Here is a 21152-nt window from a genome sequence, read left to right on the forward strand (position 1 = left end):
GAGGGTTTTAGTATCATTATAATAACTCTGCTGCTGGGGCTTGCGAAGGCACACATATCCCTACAGATCAGAAGATAAGACAGGGATTCACTGGCTTCACTCTTACACTGACCTTCTCATTTTGATTAGAATAAATTTTTTGTCACTTCAATCCCTGGAAACAGCAAGTCTAACAGCCCCCAGGGAAAGAGGCTGAATAACTTTAGGAGCTTCAGTCAGCTCCAAAGCTGGAGGTGCACCAATCTAAAGAGGAATAGACAGAGATTCCAAGCAGCTCTGCTGTAATTTCTAGACAACTTTGGGAAGTCACAATTACTGAGTAAACTAGGTTCCCTAGCAACCAAATGCTCATTTGAATGCTCCCTCCCACCCTGTCCCCTTCCTCAGCTGCATTCTCTGTGAAAATATCAGTGGAAAGCAGGGGTAGCAAGAATGGGCAAACTGCGAAGGTAAACATGATGTAACTTTAAAGCATAGTAGGAATTTTTAGGGCCAGGTGTGGTGGCTCACACCTGTAACCCCAGCACTTTGGAGGCCGAGGCAGGTAGATGGCTCGAGACTGGGAGTTCAAGACCAGCCTGGGCAACACAGTGAAACCGTCTCTCCAAAAAATAAAACATTTGCTAGGCATGGTGGCACACGCCTGAAGTCCCAGCTACTCGGGAGGCTACAGTGGGAGGATTGATAGAGCCAGGGAGATTGAGGCTGCAATGAGCTGTGATCGTGCCACCGTACTCCAGCATGGGCAACAGAGCAAGACCCTGTCTCAAAAAGAAAAAAAAAAAAAAAGATTTATTAGTGCTGGGTCTAATAAAAACGTGCCAAATAATGATTCAGATAAAAGACCAGGGAATGTTTCATTTGCTGATATCACAATTTGGATAACATAAGGTAATCTCTGAAGAATTAAGGAAAAGAAGGTTTTAAAATTTTGACAGGCTGGAGAAATAGACACATGTCATTTTCATACAAGAAGGAGAAATGGGCTGCAAGGGTTTTGCACAAGCTTAGCCAAGAAAGGTTTTAATGTCCAGGGTAATCTTGAGGATGGAAAACTGTGGAAGGCTTCAGATCAGAAAACAAACAAATAGAAATCCAAGCAGGACTCCCTCTGCCCAATCAATCAAATTCTTTAGGGTCAGCAAATCTATGAAAGCACACACCACAGAGGGGTAGAGAGTGACTGTTTAATGGCACTAAAGAAAGGCAAGCTTAAAATTGATGTTAAAATTTACTTAGCTGTTGTGAAGGACTGCCACAATCTATTCAAGGATTGCCTTCTCTGGACCTTAAGAGTAGAAATACTTTCTGGGATGGGCCTTGCTATGGTTTGAATGTCTGTCCCTTCTAAAACTTATGTTGAAATCGAATTGCTATTGTAACTGTATTAAGAGGCAAGAGTTTAAAGAGGTGATTACACCATTAAGGCTCTACCCTCGTGGGTAGAATTGGTGCCAGAAAAGAAGAGCAAGTCCAGCTCTCTTCCTCACTTTCTCTTGGCTCTTCTGCTTTCCCGTTCCTCCCCTCTGGAGGATGCAGCATTCAAGGAGCCATCTTGGAAGCCAAGACTGGGCCCTCATGAGACACCAAACCTGCCAGCCCCTTGACCTTGGACTTCCCAGCCCCCAGAACCTTGACAAATAAATTTTTGTTCTTTATAAATTACCCAGTCTCAGTTGTTCTGTTATAGCAGCACAAAATGGACTAAGGACTCCACTGAGAAAAGGGAGAGATTAGCACCTGAAGTTCTTAACAAATACTCTGGAACAGAAAGCTGAAAACATAGGCTTTGGGGAAAGATAAACCTGCATTAAAATACTATCATCTACTTCCTGTGTGACTTTGGACAAGCTACTTAACCTCTCTGAGTATCAATTTATTCATCTGTAAAATGAAGACCATATCTAATTCTTCATGGGCTATTATCCAGATTAAATGAGTTAATGTATGTGCTATATCTGGCATATAACATATCCTTGATGAACATTTCCTATTTATTATGTTCCTTCAAAAATCTCCTGCTGAATAAAGTTTAAAATTAGTTACGATGATATTTTGCATAAATGGTACCAAAAAACTGCTTAGTGTTATAGTACCCATGACTCTACCTTTAATTGTTACCTGGTGATGTAACTGTCATGCATGTGTGTAAAACACACAATAACATATTTCTTACTGCTTGACCCAGACACTGAAAGGAAATTTCTACCTTCAGTCTTTCATACAACCAACCAAAAAGTTATTGCCACTAAATAAAAAATTAAAAGCCAAGTGTTCCACTTGAGAAAGAAGTTTTTCTCAAGCATAAATTTAATTATTTGAATTTCAGTGAGCCTATTCCTATGTCTAGATTTTTGTTTTTGTTGTTTTGTTTCTCTTTTGCTTTGAAACAATCACATAATACATGTACAATTTAATGTATAAAAGCAAATGAACAACTATGTACGAACCTACAGAACATCACAAGCAACTTTGAAGTCTCATGTATAACCCTGCCCAAGCACAACATATCCTTCGCCCCAGAAGTAATTAATTATCCTTCTGCATTTTGTTAATCTTCCCCTGCTTTTCTTAGCAGTCTTCCCATTTATGAGTCTATCCTTAAACAATATATTACTTTAGCCATTTTTGAACTTTACATAAAAGAATCATACTGTATTAGTCTTCTATCTTGCTTTTCCACTCATCTTTATGCTTTTGAATTCATCCCTGTTGGCATACACAGTTGTAGGTTACTCTTACTATTGTTTCATATGAATGTGCCACCATTTCTTTATTCACTACACTGTTGATAGACATATATGCTGTTTGCAGGGTTTCAGTGTTATCAACAGTGTTACCTTTTGCATTCTTATACATGTTAAGAGTTCTTTTAAGGCAGTGTTTCCCAACCTTTTTCACAATCCAACTGGTAAAGAAAACGGTAATATTGGTAGGGCAAACTGAAGTTATTAGACAAAACTGCTCCCACTCCAGCCTTGTTACCTGCCCTACTTCCTTATTCTGCTACCCTGAAAGATAAGGGAAGCAGTGGAACACTTTACAAGGTATAGTCTGTTCAAAATTATTCTAACAACTTATACTCTCATCAGCATGGTATGCATGTTTCTTTCCTTTGCCCTATGCCTTTTCCAAACACTTAATATTGACAGGTACTTGCCAATCGGGTAGACACGAAATGGCATCTTGCTATGGTTTTAATATGAAGACATACTGTACAACCTCTGTGATTAAAACAGTAGGGTATTGGAACATGAAGGGACAGACCAATAGAGGAAAACAGAAAATGCAGAAATACAGCCAACTACGTATAGAAATGAATTATGTAAGAAGGGCACATCTCAAAACAGTGGAGGAAAAGATGGACTTTTGTTTTTTGTTTTTTGTTTTTGAGACAGGGCCTTGCTCTGTCACCCAGACTGGAGTGCAGTGGCACAATCACAGCTCACTATAACCTCGAGTTCCTGGGTTCAAGCCATCCTCCCACCACAGCCTCCCCAGTAGCTGAGACTTCAGGCATGCAACACCATACCCAGCTAAGTTTATAAAATTTTTTTGAAGAGATGAGGTCTCGCTATATTGCCCTGGCTAGTCTCAAATACCTGGCCTCAAGTGATCCTCCTACCTGGCCAGAGATGGACTTTTTAATAAGCGGTTTGTGACGGCAGATACCTATGTTGCAAAAATTAGATCCATTCTCCATACCATACAAAAAAATAAATTCATACATATAAATGTTCATGATAAAATCACACAAGTACTAAAAGAAAATATGGATGACTCTCTACAACTGCACTGTCCAAAATGGTAGCCATTATCCATATGTGGCTACTGAGACCTTGAAATATACTTAGTGTGACTGAGGGACTAAATTTTCAGTTTTATTTAATTTTAATTAATTGAAATTTTTAAATGGATCTTCAATTAGGTATTGGAAAACTTTTTAAGTACAACTGGAACAACCTGGTTATGTGAATTTACTTTTTCCAACTGCAAATTTTATGAAATCTAAATACAGATCAAGTATTTATGATGAAAATTTAGTGACCAAATCGAAATATGTTAAATGTATAAAACACACGTTAGTTCTTAAAAACTTAGCATAAAAAAAGAATGAAAAATATCTCAGTAATATTTTAAAATACTGATTACTTATTGAAATGATAATATTTTTGACACTTTGGGTTAAATAAAATATATATATATATATATATTTTTTTTTTTTTTTTTTTTTTTTTTTTTTTTTTGAGACGGAGTCTCGCTCTGTCGCCCAGGCTGGAGTGCAGTGGCCGGATCTCGGCTCACTGCAAGCTCCGCCTCCCGGGTTCACGCCATTCTCCTGCCTCAGCCTCCCGTGTAGCTGGGACCACAGGCGCCCGCCACCTCGCCCGGCTAGTTTTTTTGTATTTTTTAGTAGAGACGGGGTTTCACCGGGTTAGCCAGGATGGTCTCGATCTCCTGACCTCGTGATCCGCCCGTCTCGGCCTCCCAAAGTGCTGGGATTACAGGCTTGAGCCACCGCGCCCGGCCAAAATATATTATTAAAATTAATTTCACCTGGGGTTTTTTTGGCTATAAATGTAGCTACTAAATATTTACATATGTATTATATTTACATATGTACTGCTCTATAACCTGGATCTAAGGAAATTTTTTCCAACAATGACTTAAAACTAAGAGGCAATCAAGAAACACTGATAATACTAACTGCACCAAAGAAAATAATTTGCTTAACACCATAATCAAAGAAAAATGACAAATAATAAACTGGGAAAAATATTTGCCACATATTAGGGAAGGGGGCTGGGCGCCCTGGCTCACACCCATAATCACAGTACTTTGGGAGACTGAGGCGGGCGGATCACTTGATCTGCCAAGTCAGGAATTCCAGACCAGGCTGGCCAACGTGGTAAAACCCCATCTCTATGAAAAATACAAAAATTAGCAGGGCATGGTGGCACATGTCTCTAATCCCAGCTATCACTTGAACCCAGAAGGTGGAGGTTGCAGTGAGCTGAGATGGCACCACTGCACTCCAGCCTGGGCAACAAGAGCGAAACTCCATCTCAAAAAATAAAAATAAAATAAAATAAAATAAAATAAAATAAAATAAGACCTACAACTCTATAAAAATGGGCAAAAATATATGAAGAAACAGTTCATAGGAAAAGAAATGCAAACCCCTAGACACAGGAAAAAGAGGTGAAGCGAGCTCAGAATCAGAGAGATACAAATTAAAATTACACTAGAGTATCATTTCTTACCATTTAGACGGCAAAGACCTTAAGGCTGTACAACGTTTTTCTATTGGTGAGGCTCTAGGGTAAGAGGTAGTCTCATATTTTGTTAGTGGGAATGCAAAATAATGTAGTACATAGCACCCACAGAAGGGAATTTGGTAATGTCTAGCAAAACTGCAAATGTATTCATCCTTTGACCCAGTGATCCCACTTCTAGCAATCTATTTTAAAGATAAACCAGCAAGAATATGAATGCAAATATTCACAAAGCTGTTTATTGCATCACTGTTCATTCCACTATCTATCCAGTTAACAAAATGAAGTTTCACTTCTGGCTTTGTTTGACTTACAAATAAACCCCCAACAACAACAACAACAACAACAACAACAACAACAACAAATCCCCACTAAAATGTACGAGCAAAAGATTAGAAACAACCACACATCCAAATGAATAATTGTGGTATGTCTTTATAGTGGAATTTCTGCAGTTGTAAAATGCAATGAAAAATTTCTATCTATGGTCCAGAGTGATCTCTGAAATATACTGTTAAGTAAAAAATGCAAGGTGCAGAACTACAGTAGGTAACCTTTTTCTAAAAGGGAAGAAATAAGGAAACAATATGTAAACATGCATATATACATATATATCACACATACACATACATACAAACACACACACACATATATCTGAGTAGACACATATGTACACATACGTATTTTTCTGAACTCTGTCCACTGAAAAGGCCTAGAAACAATGACCAGCTCAAAGGCAATGAGAACCCCTAACAACTGTACTGTGGTCTCTAAATACTGTTTACCACTAAAAAGATCTGGTGTAGAAAAAGTACAAAATAAATCTGAAATATCTTTAACCAGAAAGTAAAAATGTTACCAAAAACTACTGTAGTCTCATCAAAAAGATTCAGAAGCCAATTTAAAGACTCACACTGGACACAAAAATAATTTGAGCTTCAAAATAAACTGCAAGAGATTAAAACACATAAACTGTGTTAAAATCTACAAGTTCATAATGACAATAAAAAAAAAAAAACTTGCTGGTTTCCTCTGGAGGCTACTAGAAAATCAGCTCATTATTCTGATATTGGTTTAAATAGAAGAAAGAAAATCAAGCATCAATTTTCCTACATAAACTATATCTCAGGGTAACAAATAGTTGATGTTGTTAAGGTTTCTTGAAAGAAAAATTCCAGCTAGGAAATACAGGAAGGATGATAGAATATCACCATTTTATAACCTTTACTAAATAATAATCACAATAGCATCAAGGTTTTTAACAGGGTCTGTGATCAGACTAACAATACCTAAATCCACTGATAGTCTTAACTTCACAAAAGAAGAAATGAGAAGGCATGTGTGCCTCCTGATGTGATGTAATAGGAAGTACCTAACACAGCCAGGAGTGGTGGCTCATGCCTGTAATCTTAGCACTTTGGGAGCCAAAGGTGGGCAGACTGCTTGAGCTCACGAGTTCGAGACCAGCCTGGGCAACATGGCAAAACCCCGTCTCTACAAAAAATACAAAAAATTAGCTGGGTGTGGTGGCACACACCTATAGTCCCAGCTACTCAAGAGGCTGAGGTGGGAGGAGGGCTTGAGCCCAGGAGGCAGAGGCTGCAGTGAGCCGATATCACACCATTATACTCCAGCCTGGCCAATAGAGTCAGACCTTGTCTCAATTAAAAAAAAAAAAAATTACATAACCCTTCCTATGATGTGCTCTTGCCAAAAATTTCTGATAAGCTTCCAGTCTAGCTCAAACTACTAGTTTACAGGAAATACAGGAGGAAACAGAGAAATATAATAATAAACAGCAACAAAGAAGATGCAGTCAGGATACAGAGAATCCTATAGACAAATCCTTGTTTCCTCAACAAATAAACTTCCAGAGAAGGAAAAGAGAGAAAAATAGGCAAAGGAAGCCTGTAAATACGACAAATGCATCTCTCACGTGTGGAAATTGTTTGGATCCCAAAATGCAAAAAAAAAAAGTAATAATTTTAAAAAATGATGACAATCAAGGAAATGTGCTTTCTGACTAAATATTTGATATTAGGAAATTATTGTTAGAAATTAGACATGATAATATTATGATCATTTTAAAAGGAAAAAGACTCTGTATCTTTTAGAAATACATACAGCCGTGTGCCACATAACCATGTTTCGGTCAGCAATGGTCAATGGATATGAAACTGTAGTCTCGTAAGGTTATATAATGGAGCTGTCCTACACAGGTGTACCACTTTTTATCTTTTATACCATATTTTACCTTTTCTATATTTAGATGTTTGGATACACAAATACCATTTTGTTACAACTGCCCATAGTATTCAGTGAAATACTGTACAGGTCTATAGCCTAGAAGCAATGGGCTATACCCCACAGCCTAGGTGTGTAGCAGGCTATACCATCTAAGTTTGTGTGAGTACACTCTATGATGTATGCACAATGATGAAATCACCTAATGACACATTTCTTAGAATATATCTGTGTGGTTAAATGACAAAGAACTTTATAATCTATTATGTACAGAGCAGATAATACAATGTCCGATTTGCTTCATAAGGAACCAGTAAACGAGAAGAAAGGAGTATATGAGGAAGGGGGCAGAGAAAACAGAACTGGCTGGGAGTTGACAATTAAAAGCCTGACTTTAAAGTAGGAGAGCCTGGATTACAGTCTTAGCACCGCCACTATTAGCTACAAGACCTAATCAAGATCCTAAACACACTGAGGCTTAGTTATTCTCTGTAAAGAAGAGGTAACAGTAGTGGGTTCCTCATAGAGTTGCTGCAAGCATTAAAGAAACAGTGCATGTAGTGTACTCAGCACAGTACCTAGGCACAGAGTCATCACTCAGTACATGTTAGCTTTCATTATTACTATTGTCAATTATTGCCGTTGTCATTCAAGATCACCAATCTGGAGTTAGGAGGTGGCGAAACTAGAATAGAATCTGCTGAATCCATAGCCCACATTCTTCCTGCTACATTATGATGCCTCACCTACCTCTCCTTGACTCTCTCAGTGGAGTCTGAGAACGAGTAACAAACATACTCTGCAATAAGCTTCCCTGTTTATACTACAAACCTTTAATGACACTGCTTCTCAGCCTCCACTTCTGTAATCAAATAGCCATCCTTTGTGGTAACTTAAAGTGTTCTTACAGTTGATGGCTATTCATCTGATAGGATGTAAATACCCATGTATTTTTAATCCCCTTAAAAATGAATGCACACACTTATAAATTCACAATGATGAAACATTCTGCACTTTCAACATCCTCCCAAACCATGGCTCCAAATTTTTACTACATTGGGTGCTGGTATAAGTTATACAAGGCTAAACTCAGGTTCCAAACATACAAGACTAACAAAGTGATAAAACATTAAACTTTGCATGCAGCATAAGCTGATACATAATATTACAATGCTAAGTAGCCATACATTATTTTAACGGTAAGAAAACAAGTTGGTATCTTCCCATCAAATAAATGTTCCCACATCTATTTAATAACAGACATTATGAGAATCTCTTTAGATTTGTTTCAATTCTTCATGCAACAATTCTGACCACATGCCACTGCCTGATGCTCTCTCTTCTTTGACAGACACCACACTTGCCTGGTTTGAGTCTCCTTAACCATCCATTTCTATCACACCTCTGAAACGCTAGGGTTCCCTAGAACTCCCTGTTTACTTTTCTTCTACATAGTTTCCCTGTGCAAACTGATGCTGAACCACAACAGCTTCAATTATTTACAAAAACTCTTTCAATCACTGATTTATTCATCCATTCAACAAATATGTGCTGGGCCCCTAGTGTGTGGCAGGTGTTCTTTGGATACAAAAGCATCAAAAACAAATACAGTCTTGCCTTCATGAACCCTACATTTGTGGGGTGGGGAGTAGTATTAGCATTAATCAAATAAACTCAAAAATGAATGAGCAATTACAATATTGGAAAGTGTATACAGACAAGGAGAGGAGGTACATGGTGTGGTAGGAGGGCAGAATAGAGGGATTTGACCTCATCATGGAAATGCAGTGAATGATTCCCTGAGAAAATGATGACTGAGCTGACAGCAAACTCATAATTCTATCCCAAACCTCTCTTCTGAATTACAGACCAGAATTTCAGTTACGTGTTAGATATCTCCATCTAAGAGAGCATACACACCAGAAACTCAACCTCTTGCAAACTGAGTTATCTTTCCCTCTAATGGCTACCAGCTTCCACAGCTCAGAGTATAATCCAACCAGAAATTTTACAATTATCCTTTACTATATCCCCTTCGCCACTCTCCTGCCCAGTTCTTCACTGAGTCCTATCAATTCTGTTTCCTAAATCCTTCTTCTATCTGTCTCCTTTCTCCATTTTCAGTTATCAGTATCTCCCTCCTAGTTAGTACTACAATTCGCTTGTTCTGATTCACCTTTGTCCCCTCCAGTCTCTTACCTATACTCAATAGAGAACCAACCATCATACAAAATAGGTCTTTTCTCTCTTTACAATCTTTCAGTGACCCTCACTGCTTATATTTTGGGCAAAAAGTCCAAACTCTTAGCATGACCTAAAAGGCTTTGCATAGTTCATCAGCCTCATCTCCCATCACTCTCTATCATATGCGGAAAGTTCAGTGACATCAATCCATGACCACATGGCTCCACATCATTACATTTCTTCTGTTTGAAGTGGCCTACCTCATCTTCCATCTGCCCCCAAACCCCTTTATCCCCAAATGCCAGTATGAGAATTGGTCTATGAGTGTATAGTAAAATTTAAAAAGTTCAAAGCTAGCAAACCAGTGTTAGTCCCCAGTATTTTTGGCAATGTAAGCAGTGTCCTGGAGGACTCCTGGTAGCTTTCAAGTGTCAGTCCAAATATTTCCCTCTCTGTGATGCCTTTTTATGACTTCTCAGTGTTGGGGAATCATCACTTATTGTCCAAACTGAGATCCTTTTGAGAATAAAGGGAATGCTATCATTAACTATGTTGGACAGTGGGAATAATCCAGGACTGCCCCAGGGAAACTGGGATGCACAGTCTGCCTCCCACTAAACAGAGCTTGGTGCTTTCTTATCTCAACTCCCAAAGCCCCTTTGTCTATTCACCGCATACAATGTGTTCGCATGTCAAGTCTCCTGCTTGTCGGGGGACTCTACAAAGGCAGGGCCAGGCCTTTTTATCTATCTCCAGCATCTCTCCAGTCCCAGGCACCAGAAATGACATAAACATCATCAACAAAAGTCAATGTTTGTTCAATAAATTATCTGAGTGAATAACAAAGATTAGATGCCTTAACCTTGGCCAACAAAGGAATTTAAAAATTTATAATATCTTTTCTCATTCCAGACTATACTTCCTCATTATATTAAAGAAGGCTTTAAATGGGAGCAAGGTCTTCATAGACAGAAACTGTAAGCCTCAGGATCAATGACAAGCTGTCAAGCAATCAATAACTACTTATTTAGACCAATCTACTCTTAAGGTCCACTGAGCACAATAGAAGGGTTTACATTTGGCTAGGGACAAAAATATATATAATAAAAATCAAAACTAACAATAAAATAAACTAAGCCTAAAATAAGTATTACATGGGTTCATGGAAGGTAAGGGAGAAACCACTCTTATGGCAGAAGAAGGGCTCCTTGGAGGAGTGGGATTTGAACTGAGATTTGAGAAATATCTTGGATCACAAGAGACACAGTAGAGGGGAAGAAGGATATCCCAGGGTGAGGCAGGGGTGGGTGTTGGGGAGGCCATGGAAGGAAGGCATAAGATTTGTTTCGGGAGTCACATCTAGACTGTCATGGATTCCTGGCACAAACCAGAATATCTGAATTTTCAGCAACTACTAAGCAACTCAAGAGATGTTCCTGGATTCTCACTTCTTTCATCAAAATATTATCCACCTGAAACATATAATGAGATACATGTTGCTTATTCCTTATAACCTATTAATTGTAAGAACTGTTAACAAAATTATCTTAGCAAAACTGCTTTTGGCAGAACTTTCAGATAGAACCGCTGAAGTCACGCCGACTATCTGTGTCTTTGAGAAGTTCCCTGTGAATTACAGCCTGGCAGCCTGTAGCAGCTCCTCACTTTACACCCAGCCTTTCAACTGTCTCATGTAAAAAAACATAGTGCTAACACAGGGGATCTACTAGACCTCCTTGTCAACTGTGGAGTTCAGGAAGAAGCTTTTAGGAATGGCTATGATACGCATGCATGTCACGGTTTGTTGAGAGTACCTCCCCTACCACTTACATCCATGATGAAGGGTATTAAAAAGGTTCCCACACTTCAGAGAAAACAATCAACTTCTCAATCGCCTTTCCCTACCCAGTTCAGGTGGGAAAAACCATAAGTCACCAGGCGAAGTGAAATATATTCTAACATGTGGTTTCACAATGAACTGAAACTGCTGCAGTATCCATGACACTCAAATAAAATACAGATCCACCCAAGAAAAGGAATTATTACTTAAAAACCATCATCTCCCTGCTCTGCTTTAAAGTACCTTTTTCCAAAAGCCCTCAAGCACTCAGGATATTGCATAACTAATGTTGGATCTACTTTTGAAGTAGTTTTCTAAAAAGACCAATCCAAATTCATATGTAGTGAGTCAATGGGATACATTTTTCCAGTAGTAGTGCTCAGTTTACTTTTTCCCCACTGACCTTACTGATAGGGCTGATATAGGCTACAAACTTATAGGGGAAACCAACAACATTAGGTGTTAGCTAAAGAATCTTTGCTTGGCATAAATGTATCCCATGAATTTATAAAATTTTCATGGAGAGCAGTAAAATTACAACAAATGAGAAAAAAAATGGTTCAAGTTGCAGGAATACTTATTTAACCAACATTTACTTAACCAAAGGAGAAAATAAAAAGGTAATGAAGATGAAATTAAATAAACCGTTCTACTTTTGTGATTAGCAAGTCGAATTTGGTGTGTAATAAGACTTTCTATGGTGCTATTATGAAAATCTCTGGAATGCTTTTCCAGATTTGTTGTCTGAATCTTTTAAAATAACAATAATCATCAAGATATTTCCTTTATCTTATCCAATGGAGAACGTAATAGCTAAGTGAAGTGAAGACGCAAAGTACTCAGCTATTGTTAAATGGCTTAAGAGCCTTACAAAGTCAACAATATAACATACTAGAATCAAAAATGAAGACAAAGGCAGAAAGATCCCTAAACTTGGGGGTGCTCTAATTCCACTTTTCTACAAGATATAAAGTATGTGGATGTCAACTCATGAATACTATAAACACATGTGTTGAGATGGCGGGAGCCTGAGAAACAGGCAGAGACAGGTATGTGCTGGAAGATCTAAAGGCTTGATGGAGAGAAGTGGGTGGGAGGAAGAAGGGAGGCGGTATGGGGCAAAGTAGGACAGGGGCCCTGAGGGAAGAAGGGAGTCACTGGGCTGGAAGCAAGAAGTCTACCGTCAGGCAGATAGGTGGGAGGAGCCAGATAGACAGTGGATCTGGAGATATGGTTAAAATACTGCACTGGAAAAGCTCATTCAGACACTAAAGTCTTGCAGACAAAAGTAAGGCGTGGGATAGGAAGCAAAAGGGAGCCTGACGCGGTGGTTGATGCTGCGGTGGTCTTGGGGAGACTGAGGTGGGGGATCACTTGAGCTCAGGAGTTCCAGATCAGCCTGGGCGACATGGCAAGACCACGTCTCTACAAAAAACACAAAAACTATCCAGGTGTGTGGTATGCACATGTGGCTCCAGCTACTCAAGAATCTGATGTGGGAGAATGACTTGAGCCAGGGAGGCAGAGGTTGCAGTGAGCCAAGATTGTGCCACTGCACTCCAGCCTGGGTGACAGAATGAAACCCTGTCTCAAGGAAAAATAAAAAATAAAAAAAAAGGAGCAGGAGCGTCTATGGATAGAGATCTATGGGCCAGAAGAACATGAAAAAAACTTCAGAAAGGAAAGGAGAGGAAGATGAAAGTGATACTTGGCTAAGGTGGACTAAGAGGCCAAAGTCAGCCCAAGAGACAGAACAGGTGTAGGGTGAGAGCCACTGGATGCTGGGAGCCTGAGTGGGCTCAGTGCACTAACAGGTCTCAACTTTCCTTTACCTCAGTTATTTTTTTTTTAATTTAGATTTAGATGATAGGAGTGCGGTTCTGTGACACAGATATATTGTGCAGTGGTGAAGTCTGGGCTTTTAGTGTACCCATCACCCAAATAGTGTTGTGCCCAACAGGTAATTTCTCATCCCTCGCCACCCTCCCATCCTCCCACCTTTTGGAGTCTCCAGTGTCTATTATTCCACTCTAAACGTCCACATGTACACACTGTTTGGTTCCCGCTTTATTCAAGTTATCTTAGAGGGAACAGCGGTGAATCTAAAAAACCAAGAGGTGGAGGGCTTCCTGAGCTTTCCCTGGACCTCTCCACCACTCCTTGATCCAGGCTCATTCTGGGAAAGATCCCAGCATGGAAAAAAATAAACCCTGACTGCTATGGCTGCAGCCAAATGTCAAATGAGACAGGACACATGAAAGGACTTTGAAAACCATAAGGCACACTATAAATATTAGGCACTGTTATTCACTGAATCCCTGAGGCAAATAAGATGAAGACCACAGCTACAATCATAAGGGAAGGAGTGCCTGTCAAATACAGAAATTATATCTATTCCAAATCAAGATGCCCCTAACTAGAAATTCCTGTAATTTGGGGGCCAGGCACAGTGGCTCATGCCTGTAATCCCAGCACTTTGTGAGGCCAAGGCGGGCAGATCACTTGAGATCAAAAGATCGAGACCATCCTGGTCAACATGGCAAAACTCCATCTCTACTAAAAATATAAAAATTAGCTGGCATGGTGGCACATGCCTGTAATCCCAGCTACTCAGGAGGCTGAGGCATGAGAATTGCTTGGACCCAGGAGGTAGAGATTACAGTGAGACTGTGCCACTGCACTTCAGCCTGGGTGACAGAGCAAAACTCCATCTCAAAAAAAAAAAAAAAAAAAAAAAAAAGAAATTCCAGTAATTTGAGAGGACATCATGCTTGGTATGTTTCCTGTCAAATATGTCTCAACATTTAAAAATCCTACCTGAGGCATAATATGGGGCTCTTAATAAACTACCATACACATTTATTAAAACTTAAGTCCGCATCTATGTATTTCTCCAAGGAAATTTTGACACGCTGCAGATCTTAACTAATTAGGTAAATTCCATTCCATTCAATCACTCATTGAGTGACTTCCAAGTGCAAGGTAGTGTGCTAGCTGCTATGGGGGTTGCTGACATGAGTAAAAGGGCCTAGCCTTCCAGTAGCTTGGCCAAATAATTTCTCAGTTTCCATTTTAGATTGGGGAAGCTGCATCTCCTTTCACAAATGTAAGAGAAAGCAATCATTATTTTAGGTGATTAACCTACAACCTGGGAAATACATTTTCTAGTAACATAGTTAATAAAAAAGCAAAGAAACTTCTTAATACCTGGTGACTGGAGACACTGTTGTGTGCTCATTTCTATGTTTATCCTAGCCCAGTTTACGTCCAACCACTCTTGTTATAATTGCATAACCACAGCATGTCATGTTGTTTCTTGTTGCAACTATAACTTGTAAAATTAAACTTCAGAACTGAGACAGTCAAGCTAAATAATTGCCTACTTTAAAAAATATGCATGTATATAATTTACATGCCACTTCAGATAAGCTCTTGAATTATGATCTCTGGAAGTCAAAACTGTCACCATTTTTTAAAATATAGTTCCACTGTCGCAATTCTTCTCGTACACAAGCCCTATCCCTGTTTTTTCAGTTTTCTAAGCAGTACTTTATACTGGTCTATTGCAATCTGCTTTTTGTGTTTTATGGAGAACCCAATTAAGCATAATTTTTATTTACTCCACGCTACGGGACTTTTAAAATTGAGGCTAAAGAAGGACCATGAAGTGGCCAAAGATGCATTTGTTTGCTAAAACCCTATTAACAAAAGTATCTTTACACAGTAAAGCTGGGGAAAAAAAGGTCATCTGAATACCCACCATGTACATTGTGTAGGGTCCTCCAACCTGTATTATATATCGTGTAACCCTTCCCTCACCTTGGGAGGGAGGCTTCACTACATCCATTTCCAAAATAGTATTTTCAGGAGATGTATATTTTCATGAAGACTGATCGACCCAATATCTCTGAGTGAATTCCGATTGACTAAACGTATAAGTAGATTTACATAGTCAATAGGTTCCCAAAAAACTGGAGGCAAATCAACTTTCGCATACAAATTATTTTCATGTAAACTTGCATTGTAAGATCAGACCTGCCATACCCTGACTTCTGACTGATAATCAGCACCGTGCTGCTCAGAGCACTTGCTGGAGTCTGAAGCTTCTCCATGTGTACACACCCTTTCCTAACAACTCTCTGATGAGTTTGGATTCCATTCCACCCATGAGGAGGTGCAGAATGAAACAGTCTAAATCACCTAAAATAAGCAGTGACCACAGTCTGAGATACCAGCTAAACATCAGGAGAGAAAATACAAACATAGCAATGTTCCCTCCTCCCTTTATATTTGGTTCTAAGAAGCTGGAGGAAGACAAAGTATCATAAGACAGTGAGGTTTCACCAATTTCTCTGTCAACTGGCAGTCTCCTTCTAAATCTCCCTCCAGAATTATTATGCCATTACCCTTTAGTTAGGGCCACCCTCAAAGTAGAGCTGGAAGGAAACTTCAAAGGATACAGAACCCCAAGACCTCTGTACTTAAACATGTGATCTCCACAAGATGCCTCATTATATGGCTATAAGTTGTATTGATAAATTCAAATGAAGACAGTCATATTTATCATCTTAGGACTCTTCTGTAAATATGTCACCTGCCTTCTCCTGCCCTATTGGAAGATGACATGACATTCCCTGTCCAGCCTTTGGTGTCTCCTTTGGACAAAAACAAACAAACAAAAAACAAAAACAAACACAAACCAAAAAAATCTTATAGAAGGGGGCTGCTTAGAGCCTGGAGCAAGCCACTCAGAATGTAAAACTCAAAGCTTGTCTGGTCACAAAGGCAACACAGTGCTGAGGCATGATTCACCTGGAAATTACACTCATAATAGTGCAAACCACCTTCCTCCTTAGTAGGATTTTTTAATCAGTCATAGCAAATAGTACCAAAGCTCTTGAATTATGCCCTGTGATTCTTCAAGAAGCTCAAACCCCTTCAGACAGTGGCCTATTAATTCCCAGAAACCCATGTTGAATATAAAGTGAGATGGGGTGGAGGAGGGTAAATTTCTAGCCAAGAAAACAAAATTATCAGTTTTCTAAACTCAGAGTTAAATTAAGCCAACCCTGGAGGAAAGCTGGAATTTTAAGGTCCTTATAGGATGAACTTTTAACACTGGAGGATGTGAGACCTCTCTACCACCCAAGGCCATTTTTCTTTGGAATCGTGCCCCAATCGTGACAAAGCTAGACAACAGAAGCACCCCGCCCCTCCTCAGGCACCCACCCAAGAGCTGAGCGCAGTGGTCTTTGTTGCCCTTTTTAGAAGCCTCCAGGACTGTTCTCTGAAGCAGGTTTGCACAGCAGTAAACACTGAGTGACATTCTATTTCAATGCTGTATTTGTGATCTGTGAAGTACCAGTCCCAGCATTGGTTTAACGCCTATAAATACACTCAGTTGTCCTACCACTGGTACTTCCTACTTTGTAAGTAGCAAAACAAAAATAGGTGATCCAATCCAAATTAATTTCTATGTCTGACAATTGCATTTCCAAACAGCCAACATGGAACATGTTCTATTGATCCTACAGTCCAGTTCTAGACAATATGAAAAACGGGAGAAAACTCCAAATTCAGCATCTTGAACTTAAAAGACCTTTCAGAAACATCACCTTCTCCCCACAGTGCTGAAGTAGCCCAGGCCCACTCCACCTATGTTTGTTTCTATCCTGGTAGATCCCAATTCTATCAAATTAAAAGGTTATTCCCATTAGGCAGAAGCTGAACCCATCCCCTTGAATAGGGAGGTGCTCATTACATCTGTCTGTGTAATGAACTTGTCATTTCCCCAAACGGTCTGGACAGTCTCCTAAAAAAAAAAAAAAAAGAGAGAAAAGAAAAGAAAGAAAAAAGTTCTCCATGGAATCTATGGTGTGTCAGTCCCCTTCCTAACATCTGAGTCAGACTACGTGTGTCTTTACTGAGGTTCTGGGTGCCCAGGGTGTATCATTTTCAGAGTTGCTTCAGCAACTGAACTATGGCTGTTTTCCAGCCACGGACAACACAAGCACTGTCTATTTTAAAACAATTTTCCTAATCCACAGGCAATGGAAGAGATCCCATAGGTCACCGACATCCTATTGGAAACAAATTATTTCTCTCTCAAACTGCTTGCCGTCTCTCAGAATTAATGGGTGTTTATGTATGCATAATTGTATCTTTGGCCATGAAACTCTTGGGGCAAAGAGGACCACCCCAAATTTTACCGACATGCCTGAGCCATTCAGAGCTTTAGAAGAGAAATGAATGGGTAATGAGAGCCCTTAAGCCCAGGACTTCTCTCACACAAACAGTAAGTGGAAAGGAAAAAACAAAAACAAAAACAAAAACTAACCCTCTGTAGAGGGAGGGGGCAGGGTGGATGATAGGGAAAGGACATTAACCAGCAGACCTAAGGCAGCCGCGGCGGCGGCACTTCGCGAACTGCCTGCAGAGGAGAGTGAAATCTGTTTCGTGTACAATAACCAAGCACCCTCTGGCTGCCTCGCATAGGAACGAATAATAAATATACCGAGGTGGGCAAACAGAGGCACCGAAACAAGCCACCCCAAAAAGGTCAAAACTTCAGAAATCCCGGGGGTCAAACCACCCACACAAACACATCAATCAATCGGAGCGGGAGAAGGGACTTGGATACTTAGCAAAGGATCCTACATTGTGTTTTTCCTTTCCAGCTCTGGCTTGCAAAGTACGGTGGCTACATGCAAAGCTAGAGGAGAGCAGGAAGGCTGAGGGCGGCAGGGTGCGGGTGGGAAGGGAGGGGTGTCTAACACCAGCCACCCAGGCCTCGATGTGACGAAAGTCGTCAGCAGCCCCGACCACATCCCAGACCCTCCGCCCTGGCCGGCAGACGCCCCTCGCGGCTCCCCCACCCCAGCTTCCGTCCCTGGCAGCAGCCCCGCCAGCCCCGCACCAGCAGCAGCCCCAGCCCGGGCCCCGCGCTGGCAGCGCCACGACCGCGGCTCCCATCCCTTCCGCGCGGCAGACACCCCGCAGGCCTCCCTCCCTGCCCACCCGGGGATGCCCGGGTAGCCAAGCCGGGGCGGGCTGCACTGCCAGCTCCCCCCGCCCCAGAGCAGGCGATGGCTCACGCTTACCTTGGGCGTTCGCGGGGGGGCTGAAGGTGGCAAGCCTCCCGCCCCCCGCCCGTGTCCTCCTCGCCTTTTTTCTTCCTCCCTCCTCCTCTTCTTCCTCCTCCTCCCCACAGTGTGTCCTGGGCTCCCCCTCCTCCCCGCCGCTTGGAGTAAGAACCCAAAACCCCGAAGCCGGGCCCGCGTGCAAGCGTGCGGGAGGCGGCGGCGCGCGGCCAGCTCTCCAGTAACTGAGCGCGGCGCGCAGCTCCCAACTAAAGTGTGAAAGAAGCGGCGGCCGCGGCGGCCGCGGCACGGAACGTCCCCCCGGGAGTGGGCAGGGAGCGAGCGGGAGCTGGCGCGGAGCGAGCGAGGGAGGGGAGCTCCTTGCTCAGTCACTCACTCGAGGGGCGGGGGCAGCAGACACTCCCCCACCGCCGGCCCCTCCCCGCGCCCGGCTCCCGCGCGCGCCTGGCTCTCCTCCCCAGGGCGGGGCCTGCGGAGGCAGCCAGGGGGCAGCACGCTGGGGAGCGGGCTGGGGGCTGCTAGGGCTGCAGGGCGGGAAGGAGGAGGGTGTGTGTTTGAGTGTGTGTGTGGGCGACTGTGTGTGTGTGTGTGTACGTGTGTGCGCGCGAGCCCTGCAGCGGCCGGCCAGCCGGAGGGAAGACGCCGGCGGGAAGACTGCGTCCTGTCCGGCCTTCCCGGGCCTGTCACTCGGGCGGTGGCGTGGGAGCGGCGAGGCTGCTCGTGGGGCAGTCGGGTGGGCCCAGCTCTAGTTGAGATTCGGGCCAGCCCCAGGGCCCAGCCTCGGGGCTGTGCCTGCTGGAAGCAGACAGAGGGAAGGCCGGGCGTCCTTGGCCCACCGCGCGGCGGCTCCCTTCCCGGGCGAGGCTGAACGGGCGGGCTGGCGCAGCCCAGCGGCCCGGGCCCTGCCGCTGATCCGCCTCCACACTGACCGGAGCTGCGGCGCCTGCAAGATTAATGAAACATCCGCGATTCTGTAGAAGCGGCACCGGGAGGAAAGACACAAGATCGTGCTGCGCCCCTCTCCCCACCCTCGTCAGCTTCCTAGGACCTAAAGGCGTAGGTTGCGTCTGCCGGGCGCGTCTGGAGTGGTCCAGAGAGATCGCCATCCACCACTGCATCTGTCCGGTTCTTTGTGGACCATCATAGAAGCTCAATCAATTTCCCACCCTCTGGAAAAGGGTATTTTTCTCCTCTTCCCTGGCATATTGGGTGTTTCTTGTGTGCACCTAATTGATCTTTTTCCATTGATAGCCTTTCGGTGTCTTTTGTGCGGCTTCCCTGCGCTTCACTGCTGCCTCAGTGCCTTAGACACACGAGGAACGTCAGGCCCCCAGAGTGAGAACACCCAAGAAAACAATAGGGGCGAAAGATCCACCCTGGGCCTCGCGGATTATGCACAAACCAGATCATTTCCCACATTCGGCCAGGATGAAGACGGAAAATGGAAAAGGACGCATCAGACAAGAAAAGCAAATTCATAATTTAGTTTAATGAAATGAGTTAGATCAACCACTAATGTCTAGTTTCAAAAAACCTTTTTTTTCACCCTTTTTTTTTTTTCCAAATTAAAAGGCTAGTATCCCATTGTTGTTTTAATTTTTATTGTTTTCAGGGATGGCGTTTCCTGCCAAGGCTGGACTCGAACTCCTGAACCCAAGAGATTCTCCTCAAGGAATCTTCTCCATCGCAGCCTCCCAAGTAGCTGAGACTACAGGCCAATTCCACTGCACCCTGCCTAGCATCACATTGTTCAGGAACCTCAACTTATATTCCATTTTTACAAAATATCCATATTCTGGTTCATACTTCTCCTTGGAGCCCAAATTTTTTGTAGTCTAGCCTCTTGGAAAGGAGCGGTTAAGAAAGGAGAGTAGACAAACTGAGATTTCAATCAGGGGCAACCAGCCCCATCCCTTTCACCATAGGTGACTTGTTTCATTTCTTATTTCTGTCCTCATCTGTAAAGGGGATTGATAATGATCGTTCCTACCTCATAAGCTTGTTGTGAAAGTAAAAAGAAAATAAAATGAGGTGGCAATGCATGTAAAACACTTTGCATAGTGCCTGACACATGGGTGAGAATAAATAGAAGCTATTGTTTCAAACTTGATTATTTTAAACTCAAATTTGGTAGAATTTTATTCTCTTTCCATTCCTTCTGAAAAGTTAGGGAGGAGAGTGGACCCAGCTGATGGATTTATTCAAGTGTAGAAATCCACTTTTCCCTTGGGTTTTTATGCCCTGCCTGAAACTTTTGCCTGTGGTAAAATGAAATAAATACATAACTGAGGGGTATGTGCGTGTGTGTGTGTACGTCTATATCCATATAAAAGGATCTTTGAGGACAATAAGTTTTGTTCTTCCCACTCCTTTTTCCTTCCCTCATCTACATAGACCACCCTGAATAGACAGAGCTCTGTGATGTTGACCTGTGTACCCTTTCAGGGCTCAGACAGTGCTTGGTAGTGTAGATTTCTTGAGGGCAAGGCTATGGGGTTTGTTTGGCTT

At 42.0% G+C, this 21152-nt stretch overlaps 1 protein-coding gene and 1 long non-coding RNA gene across 2 annotated transcripts in view; one reads left to right on the plus strand and one right to left on the minus strand.

Moving 5' to 3' along the window:
- Positions 1–18985, minus strand: part of C25H1orf21 (chromosome 25 C1orf21 homolog) — a 236971-nt gene extending 217986 nt beyond the window's left edge. The window contains exon 1 of the mRNA XM_007989207.3: positions 18645–18985. The gene's annotated coding sequence lies outside the window, so the exon portion shown is untranslated. The remainder of the gene's footprint in view (positions 1–18644) is intronic.
- Positions 18986–19078: 93 nt separating this feature from the next.
- LOC140710268 (uncharacterized) lies at positions 19079–20929 on the plus strand. Its single transcript, XR_012091236.1, has 2 exons — positions 19079–19823; positions 20257–20929. It is a non-coding gene; the product is annotated as an uncharacterized lncRNA (long non-coding RNA).
- Positions 20930–21152: the final 223 nt, after the last annotated feature.

The sequence above is a fragment of the Chlorocebus sabaeus genome, chromosome 25, assembly GCF_047675955.1.
Source record: "Chlorocebus sabaeus isolate Y175 chromosome 25, mChlSab1.0.hap1, whole genome shotgun sequence".
Lineage (NCBI taxonomy): Eukaryota > Metazoa > Chordata > Mammalia > Primates > Cercopithecidae > Chlorocebus > Chlorocebus sabaeus.